Genomic DNA, 22,260 nt, shown 5'->3' with positions numbered 1-22,260 from the left:
ACAAGTAAGTTTTGGAGTCCCTAGTGTTTAGGACCACCAATCCTTAATCATGTATGTTCAAGACAAAGAGTAAGAGACCTTGATGCAAGTCCAGTGGAGTATCCCTTGTCATAAAATTCCAATGGTATGTCCAGGAATCCTCTGAAGATAAAATTCAATACTCTATCCTGAGAGTCAAAGCTTTTATCCCTGTGGCTCTTCTTGGTATTCTTCCTCATTCAGAATGAAATTAAGGAACGCATAGTAGAGAAGATGCATGCTTGACAATTCCTGACTCTCTGCCAAAAATATTTCAGATATTCCTGAAACTGGGTCTCTTCTTTAGGAATCCAGAGCGTTCGGGTCATAAGTCCTACTCCTAGAAGGCCTGAGCCAAGACAACCTCCTCTAGGAAGCTCTTCAGAACCAGCCCACTGCTCTCACTCACTTTTTTCCACCAGATAATTTATGTGTTCACTTCTATAACAAGAAATTATCTTAATTTTCTTCCTCTCTCTTTTGTCTCTCCATGCCCTTTTCTCTGTAAATAGCTTGATCATCCTGAAAAACATTTGTGTGGGTAAACCAATAAGTACTAAGTAAATGCCACAAGGGCAGTTTCTGGTTCTATAACACTAGTGATATCACAGAGTAACATGGAAATTCCAGCATACATTAGAGTATCCAAATAGAGTCCCCTTGCACAGCACATAACTATCCATTAACTAGATATTATCCAAATAAACAAGCCAAGTTGCCCTTTGCAGGATCTTTGCCTGAGTCACAAGGGAAGACTTTCTATCACTATCCCTTCCAACCCAGAAATATCACTGATCTATTGTATTTTTTACCACCTTCATGCATGAATAGTGAAGACTCAGTTTTCAAACACAACCTACAAATGGTCCTCCCCACCTTAGGTAGGATACTCAAAATGACAAAGAAGAAAATAAACAGAGAACATAGTTCAGACTGCCTGTCACTGATGCGTTGATTCGACACATTCAATCCATCTCAGGGGATATCTTCTGTAGCCAAATGAACAACTACCCCAAAATCTTCATCTATTCCTCCTGCAAAGTAATACTGGAGGATTGGGATGATGTCTTCCCAGTAGGCCAGGTACATAGATAAATACAATTAAGCAAAGATTTGGGGAAGATCCTACAACAGTTTGGATAGGGGAGTAAAAAATACAGAAAAAATTTTAAATTCTGATAAAAACTTCTTTCAGAGCCTCAAAAAATACTTATTTTAGCCATGAGGCTGGTTGTGATGTGATCAGTGGTACACAGTTCTGGCTACAGGTGAATTGATTAACACATGTGTAATTTGAGCCATCAAAACCAAACACTCAGAGAAAGCATGATGGGTCAATCTTGGAATGAGCAATTAAGATGTGAGACTGAAGTATAAAGAGGTATCATGTGGAAGAAACAGACAGACAGAGACAAAGACAGAAAGACAGACAGACAGACAGATACACACACAGACACACACACACACACACACACACACACACACACACACGAAAAAAAAAACAAAGCAGCAGTCATAGGGAAAATGATGTTGTAGATCATTGGTAAGGAGTTTCAGCCAGGGAAGAAATGTCAAATTCTTCATTTGGGTGCAACATGTAACAACTTCTATACTCCTGAAAGGCAGTCATTACTACATTTATGTACAACATCCATTAGGAAATACAGACAGGGAAGGTTAATGTAAGAGAAGAGACTAGGTATTATTACATGATGCAAGTTTATTAAAGCCCCATGCTACCTTTCTCCTCCTTAAAGAGAAGACAGTCCGTGGTCAGCCTGTCATGCATTTCTTGGATCTCTGAAAATTTTTCTTCCATATATGACCCTTGGCCCCTAGGCTTGTTGGGAGTTGTTGAATATTCTACGTCTTCACAGTTGTTAAAGTTCTAGTCTAGTAGATTTGAACATCAATTCTATTTTTAATTGTGGTTCTCCAGTAGATAGCAAGTTCAGATCACACTGTGGCTTATGAGAGAAGCAAGTGCATAAACTGACATGAAATACGTTATCATTAGTAAAGAATGTTGTAGGAAAGCTGAAAAATAGGACAGAGAGGCAGACAGAGAAAGAGAGATGAGACAGAGAAACAGAGAAAGACACATACATAGAAAGAGAGAGAAAGAATATTATGCCTTGTGTATGTGAAGCCAGAAAATAGTTTGTGAATAAAGAAGACAAGGTATAAATGACTGCCTGTAAATTCCAGTAACCAAGAAAGAAGCCTGGAGCCAGTTGTGCTATTGAGACTTCATAAAGATTGACCTATACCAATGGGAGACACTAGACTTCCATTAGCAAATCCCTAGCCTGGAAAATGTAGTTATGGTGGTCCAGAAAAAAAAAAACAGACTTATCCCCTCTGTCTGCCTCTCATTACTCTGACCTCCCATGTCACAACAGGCTGAATGGTCTTTCACAAACCCTGAAAATTAGCTTATAAGGAAAAGCAACTATCTTCAATGGTGCTTCATCTTAGCCTACCCTTGGCTTGTGGATGGTACTCAGGAAGCTAACAGACAGGTTACACTTTGCCTAGCTGAGTGTCAAAATTCAGACATGAGACCTCACTCTGTGATTGTCAACACTTCCATGTTTCCATTGGGAGGGCAGTGTCACAATGGCCTGATACTGTCTTGTCACGACATTCATATGCTTCATGTGACCAAGTTGAAAGCCTCCTTCAGCTTATTCACAGATCAACAGTATGCAACTTTGCTTCAGAGCCTTCATGTCTGGCCACAGAAGTCAAGAGAAAAATGACACAATTAACCCTGATAATGTAGCCATGCCAGGGCATTTCCTCCAAGTTTTACTTTCAAGTGTATTATTTTATTGCAGATTATGCTACTCTTTCTAGAAGGTCATGTTGTGGGAGAATTTTTTGATGCTGCCCCATCCACAGTTTATAGGTTTCATACATGGACTCGTTTCAGTGACAAGGCTTCTGTACACTTGCATACAAACTAACCATTTAAGCACACAAACAGAAAATCATACACACACACACACACACACACACACATACAAATACGGTGTAGGGATAATAGAGATGTCACTGACAGACACAAACTGCACTATAGGAATCCAAAGCATGGAGGAGTTTACACTGAGCTGCGGACACAATACTTGTCTTTGCCTTCTTCCTTAGCACCTTTTTCTTCAGGGGAAAAGTAATAAAAGCCATGAGCTCTCAGGAAAACAACTGTGTCCATCCAAACTCCTGGTACTTGGAATAAAGAAATTAATGATTTAAGCCCTCTGAATTTCAGGAACCATTACAAGGAGGGAAATCCAGATGCTTCTAAGAGTATGACAGCTCCCAATTCCCATATGTGGAAGGCTCAGATCAAGGCTATCTCTTCAGTGGAACTACTCAAACCCTACCCAGGAATAACTGAGCTTTCCCAAGGACCTCGTATTTCTTCCTTTTTTTATACGACTATAGAAGGCCAGCTTCCTTCTCCCCATCTCTGATATCTTCATCCTTCTTATTCTCCCCCACAAAGGGCTGTTTACTCTGAATAGTAGGCTAATTGGTAAATGCTAGAGGTACTGAATGAATATCCGTGGTGCAGTTGAAGACACGACAACTCTTGTGACATCACAGAAGAAGCTAGGGTTCTCTAGGATACAAGAGATTTTTCATGGAGGTACTAATGATGATGTCACTGAGAACTGCCATGGCCTACCTGCAAACATCTTTCCTTACATTGACAGATTCGAAGGTGCCTTTTCCAGGTATGTCTCCCGTGACACAGTGGAAACCTTTATTTACTCCATCTCTCTACAGCTAGAGACTTCATTTGCTTCATTAGTGGTTACAGGCTCTTAACACAGAAAGTTAGACAGGGGCTTTGCATGGGTAGAAATGTTTTAGGAATGTGGAGTGGAGGAGATTCTTCTGGATAATAATTTTATTCAAAGGACAATTCCTGTGACATATGATTCACTTTCTTAGGATTCTCTGTTTCCCAAAGGCTAGTGTTTTCACTACATACCTTTAATTGAGTGAATATTTTATTGCATTTTCTTATTGTACATTCCTTTATATGGGACTTTATGTATATTCCTGAATGTATATTCAAGAATTCTGTTTTCCAATTCAAGTTTTTGCAATGATTTTGGCCAGAAAGTGGGCTCAGTTATAGAGTGATTATAACAGTGTATTTATTGTGTACCTCCACTAAATGATAAACTTCCAAATCCTTATTTTATCCAACAATTACCAGACATCAGTAAAGCAATGGAAAAAATGGATTACAGAGTGTGGTTCTGTAGTCCCATTAGATATCAGTTCTCTAATATCTACCTTCATGTGTTCCCGTGGCCAGACTTGACGGTTTTAGATGTTTTATCATAATTCTTTCTTCAGGCCAAACATAAGATATAGGAGTACGGTCAGGGAGAGGAATGGCTAGAGGTCAAGGGAAACCTCAACATCAACAGTTTCATCAGGAAAGGAGGAAGTCTATTTGCATGGCATTTGTGGATTCTAAATTCTTGCCCTAGTTGTTCAGAATCCATGTTAAAATTCCATTTAACCTCCAAATTGAAGGAGCCATCAAATGTATATATATATATATATATATATATATATATATATATGTGTGTGTGTGTGATATGTGTGTGTGTGTGTGTGTGTGTGTATGCCATATATATATATATATATATATATATATATATATATATATATATATATGCCATCAAACTAGGCATGATTGATGAAGCTCAGAAGTTCATCCTGCCCAGAACTTTATGTAGATCTTCCCTGAGAGACACAGCTAGAGCATATCAAATGCAGAAGTGAGTGATAGTGGCAATCCAGTGACCTTTAAATTCACCTCTTGTTGGTAGATTTTGGGAAAGGATTACAAGAACTGTGTAAGTGAGGGGTCTCAGTGTACCTGGCAGAGAAATGGGGACAAACAAGGCCAAGAAGGACGCCAAGACAAGTGTCTGAACCACACGTCAAATTAATTTTTCTCCATGGCTGAATTCATACTGTAACAGGGGTAACAGAGGGAGGGGGGAAGTAAGAAACATTTATGCAGGTCAAGGACAAAATATTCATGTGGTCAGAAAATCGTCTGATGTTGACAGTATGTCAGAAAGCTCACACATTTGTCATATTATGAGTCATCAGGACAACTTTATCATATTATTATTTTTCTTGACCACCAGATTTGTAATAGGTTCCTGCACCTGGCTGGGGATTTTCCATGAACCCAGTCATACTTACTTCTAACCATAATAATATCAACAATGTATGGCTTCAATGGCATCACTCACGACATCTCCCCCTTACTTATAGTCAAATGAATAGATGTCAATTGGCCGTGCTTGTCCTGGAATGAACCCCTCAAGAACTTTGTTTGTCTTAGGTTGGAGTGATATTTGTACATGGCCAAGAGAATCATTTAGCCAGGATCTGTCAGGATAAGGCAACAACTAATGGCGCCGCCCCACCCCATGTCTTTGGCCCTTTATTCGTGAATGTATCACTCATTTACCGGTCATTGACTGTCCAGCTTAGCCCACAGGAGTGACAATTAATTGATTTTTCAGCAAAGGTATCAGGACAGTAGGCAGAAAAGAGTATAGGCCTCATTTGAGTGAAGGACAAAAATATCCTTACCTGGGCTGAGAGGAGATGTGTAGGTGAGCTTGTCACTCATCAAATCCTCTTCCATAGCTAGCCTATGATAATATACCTGAATAGAAAACTGCCAGCTAATCATATCTATCGACTCAGAAATCTAAAGGGTCATTATCAGGGAATGATAGTCAGAGCAGTACAAGGGAATATATATGCATCACAAAACATATAAGATTGGTGAAGCAAAGAAGAATTCCATGCTGCCAGAAACCAGATATAGATTTTCCTGGAGGACACAGCTAGATCATTTCAAAGAGAGAAGTGAAAGCTAGTGGCAAACCAGTGAACTGAAAATTGACCTTTTGTTGGTAGATTTTTAGAAAGGATTACAAGAGCTGATGGAGCATTCAACCCCATAAGAACAACAATATAAATGAAACAGAGCATTGTGGTATTAGAATAATAATGATAGACTGTTCGTGGACAGACCTATGGCTCCAAATGCATTGTAGCAGAGGATGGCCTTATTGGGCACCAATGGAAGGAGAAGCCCTTGATCCTGCCTAGGATTGACTGAGAGTTCAAGAGAATGTCAAGGAACAGTAAGCGAGATTAAAGAAGAAAGGGAGGGGGGCCAGTTAGAGATCTTATGGACAGAAAAGTGGAAAAGGAAATAACATTTGATATGTAAATATAGAAATATCCAATTAAAATGGAATAAATTTTGTTAAAAATAAAAAGAAAAATGAAAGCAATAAAAGAAAAGAGAACTTCCAGCTAACCATACCTATGGACTCAGAAATCTAAAGAATCACTGTCAGGGAATGGTAGTCAGAGTAATACTAGTTGAAAGATTGAGATGATGAAGTCTCAACTAGAAGCATTTCTCTGTCCCAGAAATCAGTGTCAGACACAAACTGCACTATAGGGATCCAAAGCATGAAGGAGTTTACTCTTAGCTGTGGACACAATACTTGTCTTTCTCTTCTTCCTTAGGAGGTTTTTCTTCTGCTCAAAAAGAATAAAATCCATGAGCTCTCAGAAAAAAAAAACTGTGCCCTTCCCAACACTTGGTTTTTGGGATAAAGAAATTAATGATAGAAACTCTCTGACTTCCAGGAACCATAACAAGCATGGAAGTCCAGATGCTTCTGAGAGGCTCCGATCTCCTTATTCCCATATGTGCAAGGCTCACGTCTAGGCTATCTCTTCAGTAATTCCACTCAACCCCTACAGAGGACTCACTGAGCTTTCCCATTGAACACATATTTCTTCCTTTTCTAATACCAAGACAGAAGGCCAGGTTCATTCTCCTCATCTCTGATCTCTTCATCCTCTTTGTTCTCCCTCCCAAATGGTTGTTTACTCTGAATTAGAGGACAATATGCAAATACTAGAGGTAAGGAAAGAATATCTGAGAGGCAGTGGTTGTCAGGATAACACTTGTGACATGATAAAAAAAGATAGATCTATTCAGGATACAAGAGATTTTCAGCAGGGGCTAATGCTGATATCACTGAGAACTGCCATGGCCTACCTGCTGAACAGATTTCCTTACGAGACCCAGATTCAAGGGTGCCCTTTCCAGGAGAGTCTCCTGTGACACAGGGGAAACCTTTACATGCTACATCTCTCTAAAGCTAGGGACTTTCTCTGTTCCATTATTGGTTACATGCTCTGAATGGACAAAGTTGGTCAGGGGCTTGGCATGGGTAGAAATGATTTAGGAACATAAAGTATATGACATTCTTCTGGATAATATTTTTATTCCCAGGTTCATTCCTTGGACATACAGTTCAATTTTCTAGGTTTTCTCTTTTTCACAAAAGCCAGTATTTTCCCTATAGACCATTAATTTATTGAATATTGTATTACAAAATTGTGATCATGTTCTAGTTTTCTTGTCTTGCTTAGTGCTGAAAAATGTGATACCGAATACTGTATTAGAATAAATATTACATAGTACTCCTAAAGAAAACAAATTCCTCACAAGGCCAACATAACTTCATAAGGAAGCAATTTGAATTTACAGAGAAATGTTTAAATATTGTATTATTTATCTTTAAAAGTATTCTTAAATGTATCTTAAAAAAACAGAAATCTAAACATCTGTATAAAAATGTTATATCTGCTTTAAATGATCAGAATGCACATCTGTGATTGGCAATCCTTATTAAAACTATCAGGAAGCTGAGGGTAAAACTGGGTCAGAAATCAGTCATCAACAGTCCCGCCTTTGTGACAGTCACACCATTAGCCTGTGTCGCCATTGTTCTTCATCCCTGACCTTAAAAGGTCCCAGGCTTTCTGAACTTCACATTGTTCCATACAATGTTTTTTACATCAGAGTCAGCAGTGAAAACATCTAAACAAGCTTCATGAACAATTTTATTTTTCCAAATGCTTTTTAAGGATGTTGGTCATCTCTGACCATTCTATATTTCCTCAGGCAATAATGGAAGCAATGCTCTGCCCCAGAGGTAATTCCTAAAAGACCTCGATCACTATTATTGCAAATGCCAATGGTGCTGACATCTGAGTAGTGGGATGCTCCATGAGACTTTTCATGCACTTCTTAGAGTAAGAGAGATATGAGTGAAATAACCGAGTGACACTCTGCATGAAGTCCTCATTGGGTTCATGACTCAACAAGGTCCAAAGATACTGTGCTGAAGAGTGGGCCATAATGGAGGAGTTCTATAGCTCTGTGCAAATCCTCCTTCACAGTCCTTGGCCATAATCCATGTCAGAACCAAATTTGAACCATGATTTTACCCTGGGTAGAATTTCAAATACTATACTGAATAGGGAGAGGGGGAAGCCTTACATTGTCCTTGACTTTAATGGAATTGCTTTATGGATTTTCCATTTAGGTTGATGTTGAGTACTGGCTTGCTGTCCATTTCTTCTGTTATGTTTTTGCATAGTACTCGTATCCCTGATCGCTCTCATGCTTTTAACATGAAGGGGGGTTGGAATATTTTTGCCAGCTTTTTCACCATCTAATGAGGTTATCATGTGATTTTGTCTTTCAGTTTCATTATATAGTGGATTATATTGATGGATTTTCAGAAATTGTACAATCCCTGCCACCCACTAGAAATTAATTATTGCACAGCATAACCTACAGAAGGGATCTCATGGGGTTGGGGATTTAGCTCAGTGGTAGAGCGCTTGCCTAGCAAGCGCAAGGCCCTGGGTTCGGTCCCCAGCTCCGAAAAAAGACGGAAAAAAAAAAAAGAAGGGATCCCATATTCACCCACATACTCTAACAACTCCCCCAAAAAAACAAAAACAAAAACATGGAAACAAAAAAATCATGCACCCTACAGATCTTATACTCACATACACACTCAAACATCCCAATTAAAAAAAAAACAAACAAAAAAAAAACAAAAAAAAACAAAACAAAATACATGCAAGCAATAAACCTTGCTACCACATCATCAAAATAGCATGAACTAAATATGACTTCTCATTAATACCTTTAAGCACTAATGGCCTCTACTCAATAGTAAAAGGACATAGGCTAACACAATGGATTTAAAAACAGGATCTATCCTGTTGCACTGAAGAAACATAATCCAGCAACCGAGATAAACACAACCTCACACTAAGGGTTTGGAAAAAGTTGTCCAAGCAAATGTACACAAGAAACAAGATGGTGTAGCCATTCTAACATCCAGCAAATCAGACTTTCAACCAAAAGTAATCAAAAGAGAAGGGGAAGGACACTTCCTATTCATCAGAGGAAAAATCCACCAAAAATGATATCTCAATTCTGGATGTCTATATGCCAAAGAAAAAAGCAGCCTCATTGGTGAGAGAAATATTGCTTAAGCTTAAATATCACAGTTAACCTCACACATTAATAGTGGGGGACATCAGTGTCCCACTCTCACCAAGGGAAGTTCATTGAGTCAGAAACTAAAACTAAAAAATAAATGTTGTAACTAACATTCATTTCAAATAAAGTGACCTCACTTATATCTACAGAATATTTCACATTAACACAAAAGTACACACTCCCTTTTCAGTACCTCATGGAATCTTATCCTAAACTGACCGTGTTCTCCCTCACTTAACAAGCCACAGCAGATACAGAAAGACTGCGCTAACCATTGGACCTTCTCAGATCGCCACAGATTAAAACTGGACTTCAACAATAACAAAATGTCTATAAACACATGGAAATTAAACAGCTTTCTCATTAAGAACCACTGGTTCAGAGAAGACATGAAAAAAAAAAAGCTTTCCTAGAATTCAATAAAAATGAAGAAATTCAATAAAAATCAAGACATAGTGTGTGCCAACTTAAGCGACTAAAGGAAAGCAGTGCTAAGAGGAATGTGCACATGCAGCACAGAGCACTTTCATAAAGAAAACAGAGAAACAGCACACTAACAACTTCCCAGAACACTCGAAAACTCTAGAATAAAAAGAAGCAAATACATATTAAAGGAGGAGACAGCAAGAAATGATCAGTCTTGGGGTGAAAGTGATCCATCAGAAACGAAGAGAATACAAAGATCAACAAAAAACTATAGCTCGTTCCTTGGGAAAATCAACAAGACAGACAAACCTTAAGACAGATAATGTACTAGGAGGAGAGACAGCATCCAAATAACAAAATCAGAAATGAACAGGGAGCCACATCAATGGATATTGATGAAAGTCACAGAATCTTTAGGTCTCACTTCAAAAACCTGCTGTCTACACAATTAGAAGCTCTGAATGAAATACATGATTGTGTAAATGGATAACACTGACCACAGGTAAACTGAGGTAAGATAAACTATGGAAATAGCTCTACAACACCTAAAAAGACAAAAAGTAATTAAAAATTTCCCCACTGAAAGCAACCCAAGGCCACATTTTTTGAGTGCAGACTCCTACCAGATTTTCAATGAATTCTCAACCTACTCCAAAAAACATAAACAGGAGGAAAAATGCCAAACTCATTCCATGACAGCACAGTCACCCTGACACCTAAATCACAAAACGACTCAACAAAGAAAGAATTTCAGACGAATTTCCCTTAAGAACATTGGTGGAAAAAATACTAGGTAAAATTATAGAAAACAAAATCCAAGGACATATGAATCCTCCATCCTGTGCCATCTAGTAGGCTTCCTCCTGAGGATGCAGGAGTGGTTCAGTCTATGAAAATAGATCAAAGTGATCCACCATATAAGCAAACTGAAGTGTAAAAAAATATTCTGACCTCAGCATTGCAAGTTAACATATTATAATAAATTATTATATTAAATTATCATATACTAACATTATAATAATCAAATTAATATTAATATATTATATTAAAATATTAAATTATTATATATTAACATTATGATAATATATAATTAATATATTATGTTAATAAAAATATATTATGTTAATATATTAATTATATATTGATAGCATGATAAAATATAATTAATATTAATATATTATGTTAGTATATTAAATTATCATATAGTAATAATACTATACCTCTCTTAGCCTCTTCTGACTCTCTATCTAACACCACCCTCAACCCTCCAGTATCAACTTTCCCCTCTGGCTACATGTCATAGGCTCTAGCATTCACTGAACAGTTAAAATGGGGAGAAGATTTATATTCGATCTCCTGAGTTCATGATAGAGGTCTAGTTAGGGCAACCTCCTTTGAGGAAGCAGATAAATATCAGGATACAAATACAATTTCCTGGGGTAAGATGAAATCCGAATAATGACTTTGCATATCTATCCAGTGGATTCTGAAAAAATGTGGAATATTCTTCCTATAGACCCAGCTATACTACTCCTGGCCTTATATCTGAAAAGATCTTGGCCATACCACTAGGAGATGTGCTCAATCATTTCCCTAGCTGTGTTCTTCATAATGAGCAGAAAATAAAAATAACCCAGATGTTCACACTCAACCAAGAAATGTCTACCGAAAATGTTGTTCATTTACACACTGAAATACTATGCAGGTATGAAAAATAAGGACATTGTGAAGCTTCAGTCAAGTAGATGGAATGAGAAAGTATTGTTCTGAGTGGGGTAACTTAGACCCAAAATAACTTGTACATATTCACTTTATAGCCATATACTACAGAATTCACACACTAGATATACGGAACCAACGAGGCTAAACAAGAAGAAAGGCCTAGGAAAATGCTTGAATTTCACTCAGAAAAAGGATTAAAATAATGAGAGGAGGCAGATGGAAGGAAAGGATTCGGTGACTGAGGGGAAGTGAAGGGAAATGGGGTTTGAGAATCATTTCTTGGGAGAGACGGGCAAGAGGGACAGAGGGCCAAAAGAATAAACTGAATCAGTGATGTCCAGGGTGGGTGCTATCTCTACGATTTGCCTGCAATCTGGGATGGCTGAGGCTACCCCTGCATCCATGAGGGTGACTTTAGCTGAGACTAGTAGCAGTGGGGATACAGATACTGAAATGGTCACTTTCTGTAGCCACAGAGGACCCAAGATAAGGACACAAACCCACCCCCAAAATTTTGACCCAGAAATTGACCACTCTATAAGAAACACAAGGACAGAGATGGAACGGAAATGAGGGAATGGCCAAAGGATAAGTGGCCAGATGTGAGACTTATCCTATGGGCATACGGCAAACACTGACATTATTAATGGTCCTTTCTTATGTTTAAAGACGGGATGGTAGCATTATTGTCCGAGCAGACGACTGACACAGGTGCATAGCACAGGGCTTGATATCAGACGGAGCTCAGTAAGTCTCACTGAAGAGCTGAGGGAAGGACCGAAAGAGGCAGAGGAGCACAGTGGTCTTCAATGGGGTCACTAAACCCGTCGCCTGTCTGTGTATCATGTTCTCCTACCGGGCTGCGTTTTCAGGACCTTGTGGGAGACGATGAATCTTGTCCTGTAGAGACTTGATGTGTCAGGGGAGAGGGTGCACCCAGAGGGGTCCCCCACTCTCTCAGAGAAGAATGGGAGAGGATATAAAGAGAGACTGTAAATGGTGGTGTCATGGAGGAGTGTGTTGCCTGGGCAGCATTCAGAATGTTACCTGGTGAATAGATACAACCATTCTGGCAACGAGGGGGCGAGGTACATGACATCACAGGGACGAGGTGTGACAACATTGGGGAGGGACATGACATCAGGGGGCGGGGTATGACATCATTGTGTGTGGCATGACATCATGAAGCTTAAGAGAAAATAGATGACACTAGAAAAAAAGTCAGCCCGAGACGGAACTGAGATCTAGAGACCCAAACATGGCAGGCATTTACGTATGCATGGTATCAGCTTTATGATAAATCATAGTCCATCTACAATCCACAAATTAAGAGAGGACACAGGAAACAAGAAGTCCCGTGAGGGGGAAAGCATCGACCTCTCTGAAAGGAAAACTGGAACAGAATCTGTGGGTGAATGAGGGCGACTGAGGACAGGAGCAGAGGGTCGGTGGGGAGGACGGAGGGATAGCGCGGTGCAGAGAGAACCGGCCAGAATTAAAGGACATATGGGTTAATGCAGAAACTGGATTAACTGGTTAATTCATGGCATCTAGCGGCCGACCTTCCTGAGGATTTAATCTGATGGAGAACACAGAGTCCGAGCCTGTAATCCTTTGAAATAGATCAAGCAAGAACTCAGGGGTGGGGATGGGGCACATTCAGTGGAGTCGGTTTCTGAGGAGGTCAAATGGAGATCCCTGAACAACAGACTGAGGCTGGGACAGAGATTAAAGGTCAACCAAATGAGGCCTCCATCAATTTAAATGCACCCGAAAACCCCTTCCTGCTCTCAAAGATTTGTGTAGCCCTTGTTCACCCTGAGTAAAATATATCCACACAGCGCATCCCCCAATACCTTCTAAAAGAGCTGTGACACTGAATTCCTTGGAGGAACCCCTAACTCACTTGCAAACAGACCAAGACTGTGCTGACCGACTGGTTCCTGGGTCCACTTCATCCTTTCACACCCGGTGGACACCTGGACACTCTGAGAATTAGACATCAGAGATGTGTGCATGTGTGTGTGTGTATGTGTGTGTGTGTGTGTGTGTGTGTGTGTGATTGTGTGTGTGTGTGTGCTTGTGTGTGTGGTGTGTGTGTGTGTGTGTGTGTGTGTGTGTGTGTGTGTGTTAGTCATGCATAAGCTAAACATCCTCACATAGACTGACTGAATTGGGTTATTTTTTGGAAGGTTGATGGATCTTTCTCTAAGAAAAGATCACTCTGGTTCTCAACTCTTTTTGTGAAACTTTGACAGGGTGAGTGATTTTTATATGTGAGATAATTTGATTTCATGGATGCAGTATCCCTTTAAAAACAGGGCTCAATATTTACTTTCCTTAGTCCGTGATCCCACGAGGGCATTATTATTATTATTATTATTATTATTATTATTATTAATTTATTATTGTTGTTGTTGATATTATTATTATTATTATTATTATTATTATTATTCCAGGATTATTCCTTTATATTATTGTGTGCATTGTTAACAGTGTGCTAAATGTCACTGATGGCAGAAAGAAAGATTTAGGTTCACAGGGGTACCTTTGGACGGCCATGATTTGTTCTTGGAACTGAAAGTTTTATTTACATGCTCCCAAGTGCAAATATATGCAAGGACAGAAAGTTCCTTGGTCTTCTGCATGAGAGAGGCACCCTCACGTAGTCCTCTGATCTACTTGAGAAACAGAATTTAGATGGGCAATGAAAAGGTTGGTGACCAAAGACACACATTAGGGAGAAATACGACCATTTTTCACAATGTTTCAGGCTTTGGGGATTGGTAGACATTAAACAACTGTCTTTTCCTTCATAGCAGGAATAGTCAGAATTATTAAATAACAGAAGGCAGAAAATTTTGACAACATATTTATGCCGGCTAATTTAATTTCCCGTATTTGTCTCTGGAACATTATATATTCTCTTTCAGGTTCTTCTTGAAATTATGAAGAAGTGAAAACCAGTATGTGTTTGTTTGTTCTCATTAATTTTTTATCTTTATTAATTTGAGTATTTCTTATTTACATTTTGACTGTTACTCCCCTTCCCTGTTTCCAGGCCAACATCTCCCTAACCCCTCTCCCTCCCCTTCTATATGGGTGTTCCCCTCCCCATCCTCCCTCCATTACTGCCCTCCCCCCAACAATCACTTTCACTGGGGGTTCAGGCTTGGCAGGACCAAGGGCTTCCCCTTCCACTGGTGCACTTAATAGTCTATTCATTGCTACCTATGAGGTTGGAGCACAGGGTCAGTCTTTGGGTAGTGGCTTAGTCCCTGAAAGCTCTGGTTGGTTGGCACTGTTGTTCATATGGGGTCCCTAGCCCCTTCAAGTTCTCCCAGTCCTTTCTCTTATTCCTTCAGGGGTTTGCTGATGGCATTTGACTATGTATTTGCTGTATTCTGGCTATGTCTCTCAGGAGAGATCTACATCTGGTTCCTGTCGGCATGCACCTCTTTGCTTCATCCATCTTATCTAGTTTTGTTGCTGCATATGTATGGGACACATTTGTGGCAGGCTCTGAATGGGTGTTCCTTCTGCCTCTGTTCTAATCTTTGCCACCCTATTACCTCCCTATTCTTGTTCCCCTTTTAAAGAAGGAGTGAAGTATTTGCATTTTTGTCATCCTTCTTGAGTTTCATGTGTTCTGTGCATCTAGGGTAATTCAAGAATTTGGTCTAATAGACACTTATCAATGAGTGCATACCATATGCGTTTTTCTGAGCTTGTTTTACCTCACACAGCATGATATATTCCACTCCATCTGTTTGATTACTAACTTCATAAAGTCATTGTTTTTGATAGCTGAGTAATATTCCATTGTGTAGATGTACCACATTTTCTGCATCCCTTCCTCTGTTAAAGGGCATTTGGGTCCTTTCCAGCTTCTGGATTTTATAAATAATGAATTCGGCACGAAACACATCTCGACCCGGCTCATTTCGGTTGGTAGATTTAATGACTGCTTTTATTTCTTTGGGAGTTATGGAGTTGTTTAAATGGTTTATCTGTTCCTGATTTAACATTGGCACCTGGTATCTGTCTAGGAAATTGTCCATTTCCTGCAGATTTTTAAGTTTTGTTGAATATAGACTTTTGTATTAAGATCTGATGGTTTTTTGAATTTCCTCTGAATCTGTAATTATGTTTCCCTTTTCATTTCTGATTTTGTTAATGTGGACACACTCTCTGTGTCCTCTTGTTAGTCTGCCCAAGGGATTATCTATCTTCTTGATTTTTGCAAAGAACCAACTTTTGGTTCTGTTGATTCTTTCTATGGTCATCTTTGATTATACTTGGCTGATTTCAGCTCTGAGTTTGATTATTTCTTGCCTTTTACTCTTCCTGGGTGTATTTCCTTCTTTTTGTTCTAGACCTTTTAGGTATGTTATCAAGATGCTGACATATGCTTTCTCCTGTATCTTTCTGCAGCCACTTAGAGCTGTGTTTTTTCCTCTTACCACAGGTTTCATTGTTTCCCATAAGTTTGGGTATGCTGTACCTTCATTTTGTTAAATTCTAAGAAGTCCTTAATTTCTTTCTTTATTTCATCCTTGGCCAGGTTATCATTGAGTAGAGCATTGTTTAACTTCCATGTATATGTGTATGTTATTTCCTTATTGTCATTGAAGACTACCTTTATCCCGTGGTGGACTGATATGATGCAGGGGAACATTTCTATCTTTCTGTATCTGTTGAGGCCTGTTTTATGACCAATTATATGGCCAATTTTGGAGAAAGTGCCATGCGGTGGTGAGAAGAATGTATATCCTTTTCCTTTAGGATAGAATCTTCTATAATTATCTGTTAAGTCCATTTGGTTCATGACTTCTCTTAGTCTGTCTAGTTCTCTGTTTAATTTCAGTTTCCATGACCTGTCCATTGATGGGGGTGAGGTTTTGCAATCTCCTACTCTTATTGTGTGAGGTGCAATGTGTGCTTTGAGATTTAGTAAGTTTTTTTTTTTTTTATGTATGTAGATGCCAGTTATGGGAACACAGTATTCTGCTCTCAGGCATGTAGTTGCTCCTGTTCACTGGCTTTCAACTGTCCTTTTGTGTAGGAACCAGCAAGACTTGCATGTACTTCTCCTAGGTTCCTCTATGGGGGGGTGGTACAGATGGCACAAGGTGTTTTCCTGTTGAGTCAGGAATCTGGGCAGAGAGTAGTCTCCTCTGGTTTCCCAGGAGTGTCTGTTCCTCTGAAGTTATAGTTCCCCCACCCTCGGCATTTGGGTGCAGAGAGCTGTTTGATCAGTTCAGTTCAGATCCAGGCACAGTCTGGAACATGGAGGTCTTGCAATTTTACTCCCCATATATTCCTGTGTCCAGACGCACTATGCAGTTTTGTCTTGGACCAGAGATGTGGGCAATGGTGGGCAAAAGTGTCCATCTCTCCTGCCTTGTAATCTCAGTATAGCCTAAACCCCTGGGTGACCAGCTCTCTCTCCCACAGAATCTAGGAGGAGGGATTTCTGGGCCAGTATCAGCGAGGTTCAGGTCCAAACTAGAAACTGGAAGCACCCGGTCCCATTGGAAATTCTGCATTTGCTTGTCCTGAGTCCATCAGGCAGAACACTTGGAGCAGAAAAGTTGGTTTCACCTATGGTCTCAGGCATGAAGTCACTCTAGGGCTGACTTTCCACTTTCCATGAGAGCCACAAGCAGAAAAGTACTTCCCCTACTGCTCCTAGGTCCCTATGCACAGTATTCCCAGATGGAGCTAGGTGGTTTTTTCTTGAGTCAGGAATGTGAGCAGAGTTCTCAGGGGTTTCCGCCCCTCTGATGGTCTAAGTCTTCCCCACCCCACATGTGATTTGGGTGTAGGATGCTGTTTGGACCAATTCAGATCCAGGTGCAGTTTGAACTGCAGGGCTCCTGCAGCTTGACTGCTTTTATATTCATGTGTCCAGAGGCACTATGCAGTTTCCTCTTGAGCTGGGGATGTGGGCACAGGTGGGCAGAAGTGGGAGGTTCAGCTTCCCTGAGGTCTCAGTATTGCTAACTCTTCTGTGTGATCAGCACTCTGTCCCATAGTGTTTCCAAAGGAGTATCAAATATTCATTCCCTATCCTGTAGGTCTCCATCTTTCCAATTCTCCTCCAAAGTGTGTTGGAGAAGACCCCTCTGGTCAAGGGGAGGTTCAACAGGCCACATTAGACTAATAGTTATGCAAAACTACTTCTCTCAAAGGTAATCTCTGTGGTTTCTCATATTCCACAAATGAATTAAGTACTGCCCCCTCTCCACATGAGACTTTAATACCTTAGCCACCTGCCAAAGCTTGACAGAGAGCTATGTCCACACACAAAGACAGTCAAAGATGTCCCCCATCTCCACCAAAGTGCCTTATGCAATCTGCCATCTCCAACACAGTGCCTTATGCAATCTGCCATCTCCACCAAAGTGCCTTATTCAATCTGCTTCGTGAAAAATGAGTTTGAAACCTGATTCTGCTGACAAAGGGGCTTCCCTATTAAGCCAAGATGACCTTCAAAGTCCTCCACTATTAAAAATGTGGTTAAATCACTACTTATGGTCCAAGGGTGACAAAAACAGTCACAAATCCCCAAGTGATCCTCATAACACACATACCAGCCCAATCTGAGACAAAACTTACTGAATGTACACCATTAGATCAAGGACCATTGCCAGTTTCAGAAGGGAGTTTCAGTTTCATTGAGAGTTCCACACCCATGCAAGATGTAGAAGAATATTCTGAGTTCACCCAAGGGACTATTTTGCCTTCTGCACATAAAAAAATATGATCTAGCACCCTCACCATCTCCCCCAGCATTTCCAATGTTCCTATACAACAGAAAATTATTCAAATATCCTCTACCACTGAAAAGGACCCTCCTGACTTGTCTCTCTCTCTTTCTTTTTTTTCTTTATTTCGGAGTGGGTGAATGAACCCAGGGCCTTGCACTTGCTAGGCAAGCGCTCTACCCCTGAGCTAAATCCCCAACCACTGACTATTCATCAGACCCAAAAGAGCCAAGTTTATCACAACACACTGACAATGAGCCATGCAGACTCCATATTAATACAATGTACAGAGAAGATAAAACATCCCCTACTTACTCATGGGACTCTAGGTCATTCTGTTATGAAAGGAGATGCTCCAAAATTTTCTACATATACATCAGAGATGCTAGAATTTCCCAAAACTGAACAGGATTCTATGAATAGTACTCTACCTCATAAAGAGACTGTGGGACAACAAATATCTACAAAAGGAGTTCTACCCACAGCTACATCTTTAGAAATGGCTTGTGGAAGTGACACATGTACAAAAGATGTTTTGGGACATATTCCATCTGTAGAGGAGGTTATGGATCCAACCATATGTGAACCAGGAGTGGGGGAACATGATATGAAAACACCCGTTTCTCTAGCATCCTCGATATCTGAGGCAAGGGATTCCTTGTTTTCCATTTGTGCAAAAGAATGCATATGACCTCTGCAAACTTCACAGGAGGCTATTTGAACTTCTTTATCTCCCCAAGATCAGGCCATCTTCCCCAACTACAGAAGATGCTACACATTCTTTCAAATATGCACAAAGTGTTTCCTGTCCTTCTTTATACCCTCAAGCAGACCTAGAACATCTGCCAAATACCTCAAAGGGTCGGGATTTTACCTTACCTTATGAAGGGGCCTTTGCACCTGTTTTGCCTATCAATCAGGCTAGGGAACCTGACACTTTTATTCGAAAGTCTGTTTCCACTTCTCCAGCAGAAGAAGTTGTTCTTGGAATTTCCACAATTTCACAACGATATCTAGAAACATCCTTATCTGCTCATGAGGCTCTGAGACCTCTCACATATCCATGATGCTGTAGGAGAGGTCACATCTTCAGAGGTAGCTCTACTACCTAACCCCCATTCTGACTGCACAGTCAGGATATCCACACATATACACGTACATTAAGACCTTCCTCATCTCAGAAGGATATCTTAGGATCTACTGCATCTGAACAGCATGCTTTACAACTATCCCCAGTTACCCAGGTAGATTTATTCCACATGTCCACTCTAAGAAGAAATAGTCGACATTCTCCCTCTACCAAAGTGGACCACAGGCACCCAGTTTCTAGAAACAAAGTGTTAAGATTTGATCCTTCTGATGGAGTCTTGAAAATTTCTCGTATAAGGATGACATTTTCAACCTTCCCCCTTCTGCCAAAAGGGACCTTGTGCTATCTTCTGCAGCCAAAGAGACACCAAAAGCTACAACTACTCCTCAGGTCAGTCCCACCAAAAAGCCATGGAATTTTCCAGTAATGACGAAGGAAATGTGGAAAGTTGCCAATCCTTACAAGGGCATGCTGGACATTCCATATTGTCCCAAGATGCTCAAGTAACTCCTCCTTCTACAAAAAGGCATGTTCACCATCTGCCCTAGAGTTTCATGGATTTCTTGACCCGTCTCTAGGGCTCCAGAAAATGTTCTCAATGCTGAAAGTGATTTGTAATTGTGCAAATTAGATTTCAAAAATATATTTTTTTTATATTTCCAAAGGTCTGAGGGAAAACACGCATCGAAAAAAAATCATTTAAACCTTGTGCCATTAGCCAAAGTATATCAGAACAATTCCATGTCTTCTAAAGCATCTAAAAATCAATCTGGCTCTAGCACTCATTCTGGGAAACATTTACCATCAGCCATAAAATCCCCAGGACTATCAAAATCTAATAAGGGGTATCTAGAAACTTTACCATTTGCCAAAAGGTCTTTTGGATATTCACCAACTTCTCCATGAGCTTGGTGAACGCATAGAACAAAAGAACTAAAGACATCTTCCTAGGGTGTTTTCCCAAGATCCACATATTTCTTATTTTCTTTTATGCCAAGACAGAAGCCAAGCTTCCTTCTCCCCATCTCTGATATATTCATCCTCTTTGTTCTCTCCCCAAAATGGCTGTTTACTCTGAATAGAAGGCTTATTGGTAAATCCTAGAGATACTGACGGAATATCAGAGGTGCAGTTGAAGACACAATACTTGTGACATCATAGAAGAAGCTAGGGCTCTCCAGGATGCAAGAGATATTTCAGGGAAGGCCTAATGATGATATTATTGAGAATTACCATGGACTACCTGCTGAACTGCTTTACTAACATTGACTAGATTCGAGGGTGCACTTTACAGGAGTGTCTCCTGTAACACAGTGGAAAGCATTACATACTATATCTCTCTAATGCTAGGGAATTCTCTTGGCTTCATTATTGGTTACATGCTCTGAATGGAGAAAATTAGTTAGGGGCTTGGCATGGGTAGAAAAGATTTAGGAATCTAGAGTGGAGGAGATTAATCTGGATAATAAATTTATTACCAGGTCCATTCCTATGGCCTATAGTTCAATTTTCTGAGATATATCTGTTTCCCAAACACTAAGATTCTCACAATAGTCCTTTAATGGAATGAATATTACATTATATTTTCTTATTGTACATTCCATGATAGGGGACTTTATAATATTCCTGAATGTGTACTCAAAATTTTTTTCCAATTCCATTTTTTGCAATGATTTTGGCAACAAAGGGGGCCCAACTATAGAGTAAGCATAACAGTGTAAATACTGTGTATATACTTCAAATGAAAAACTCCCAAATCCTTATTTTATCCAAAAATTACCAGACATTAATAAAGGAAAGGACCACATGGACTATATAATTCGGTTCTGTAGTCCCATTTGGTATCAGTTCTGCAATATCTACCTTCCTGTTTTTCATTGCCATATTTGAGGGTTTTGGATATTTTACCATGATTAATTATTAAGGCCAAACATAAGATATAGGAGGCTGGGCAGGGAGAGAAATGACTTGAGGACCAGTGAAGCCTCAACTTCAGTAGTTTCAAAAGAGCAGGATGAAGTCTATTTGGTGTTGCCATTTGTGGATTCTATAGTCTTGACCAAGATGCGTAGAATTCATGTTAAAATTCCAGCTAAACTCATAGCTGTAGGAGACACCGAAAGTAAATTATATATATATATATATATATATATATATATATATATATATATATATAAATATATATATATAAATATAAATATATCAGGAATCAGATATATATATTTCCTGAGAGACACAGCTAGATTATACAAATACAGAAGTTAATGCCAGTGGCAAAATAGTAAACTGAAAATGGACTTCTTGTTTGTACATTTTGAGGAAAGATTACAAGAGCTGAAGAGGCTTTAACACCATAAGAACAACAATGCCAATGAACCAGAGCTTTCTGATAAGAGAACAATATTCAAAGTATATACATGGACAGAGCTCTGGCTCCAACTGCATATGTGGATGAGGATGGACTTGGTGGTCACCAATGGAAGGAGAAGTCCTTGGTCCTCCCTAGGTTTGACTCCAAGTTCAAAGGAATGTCAAGGGTTAGTAAGGAGGGTTATAGAAGGGGAAGGGGACCAGTTAGGGATCTTATGGGCAGGAAACTGGGAAAGGAAATAACATTTTAAATGTAAATATAGAAACATCCAGTTAAAAAAGCAGTAAAATTTGCTAAAAAATGAAAGATATGAAAGAAAAAGAAACTGCCAACTAATCATAACTATTGACTTGGAAATCTACAATGATAGAGTAGTACTAGTGGAAAGACTAAGATGATGAAATCTGAACTAGAGCAA

Source organism: Rattus norvegicus, chromosome Y (genome assembly GCF_021556685.1).
Source record: "Rattus norvegicus strain SHRSP/BbbUtx chromosome Y, alternate assembly SHRSP_T2T, whole genome shotgun sequence".
Taxonomy (NCBI): Eukaryota; Metazoa; Chordata; class Mammalia; order Rodentia; family Muridae; genus Rattus; species Rattus norvegicus.
This window is presented reverse-complemented; position numbering follows the sequence as displayed.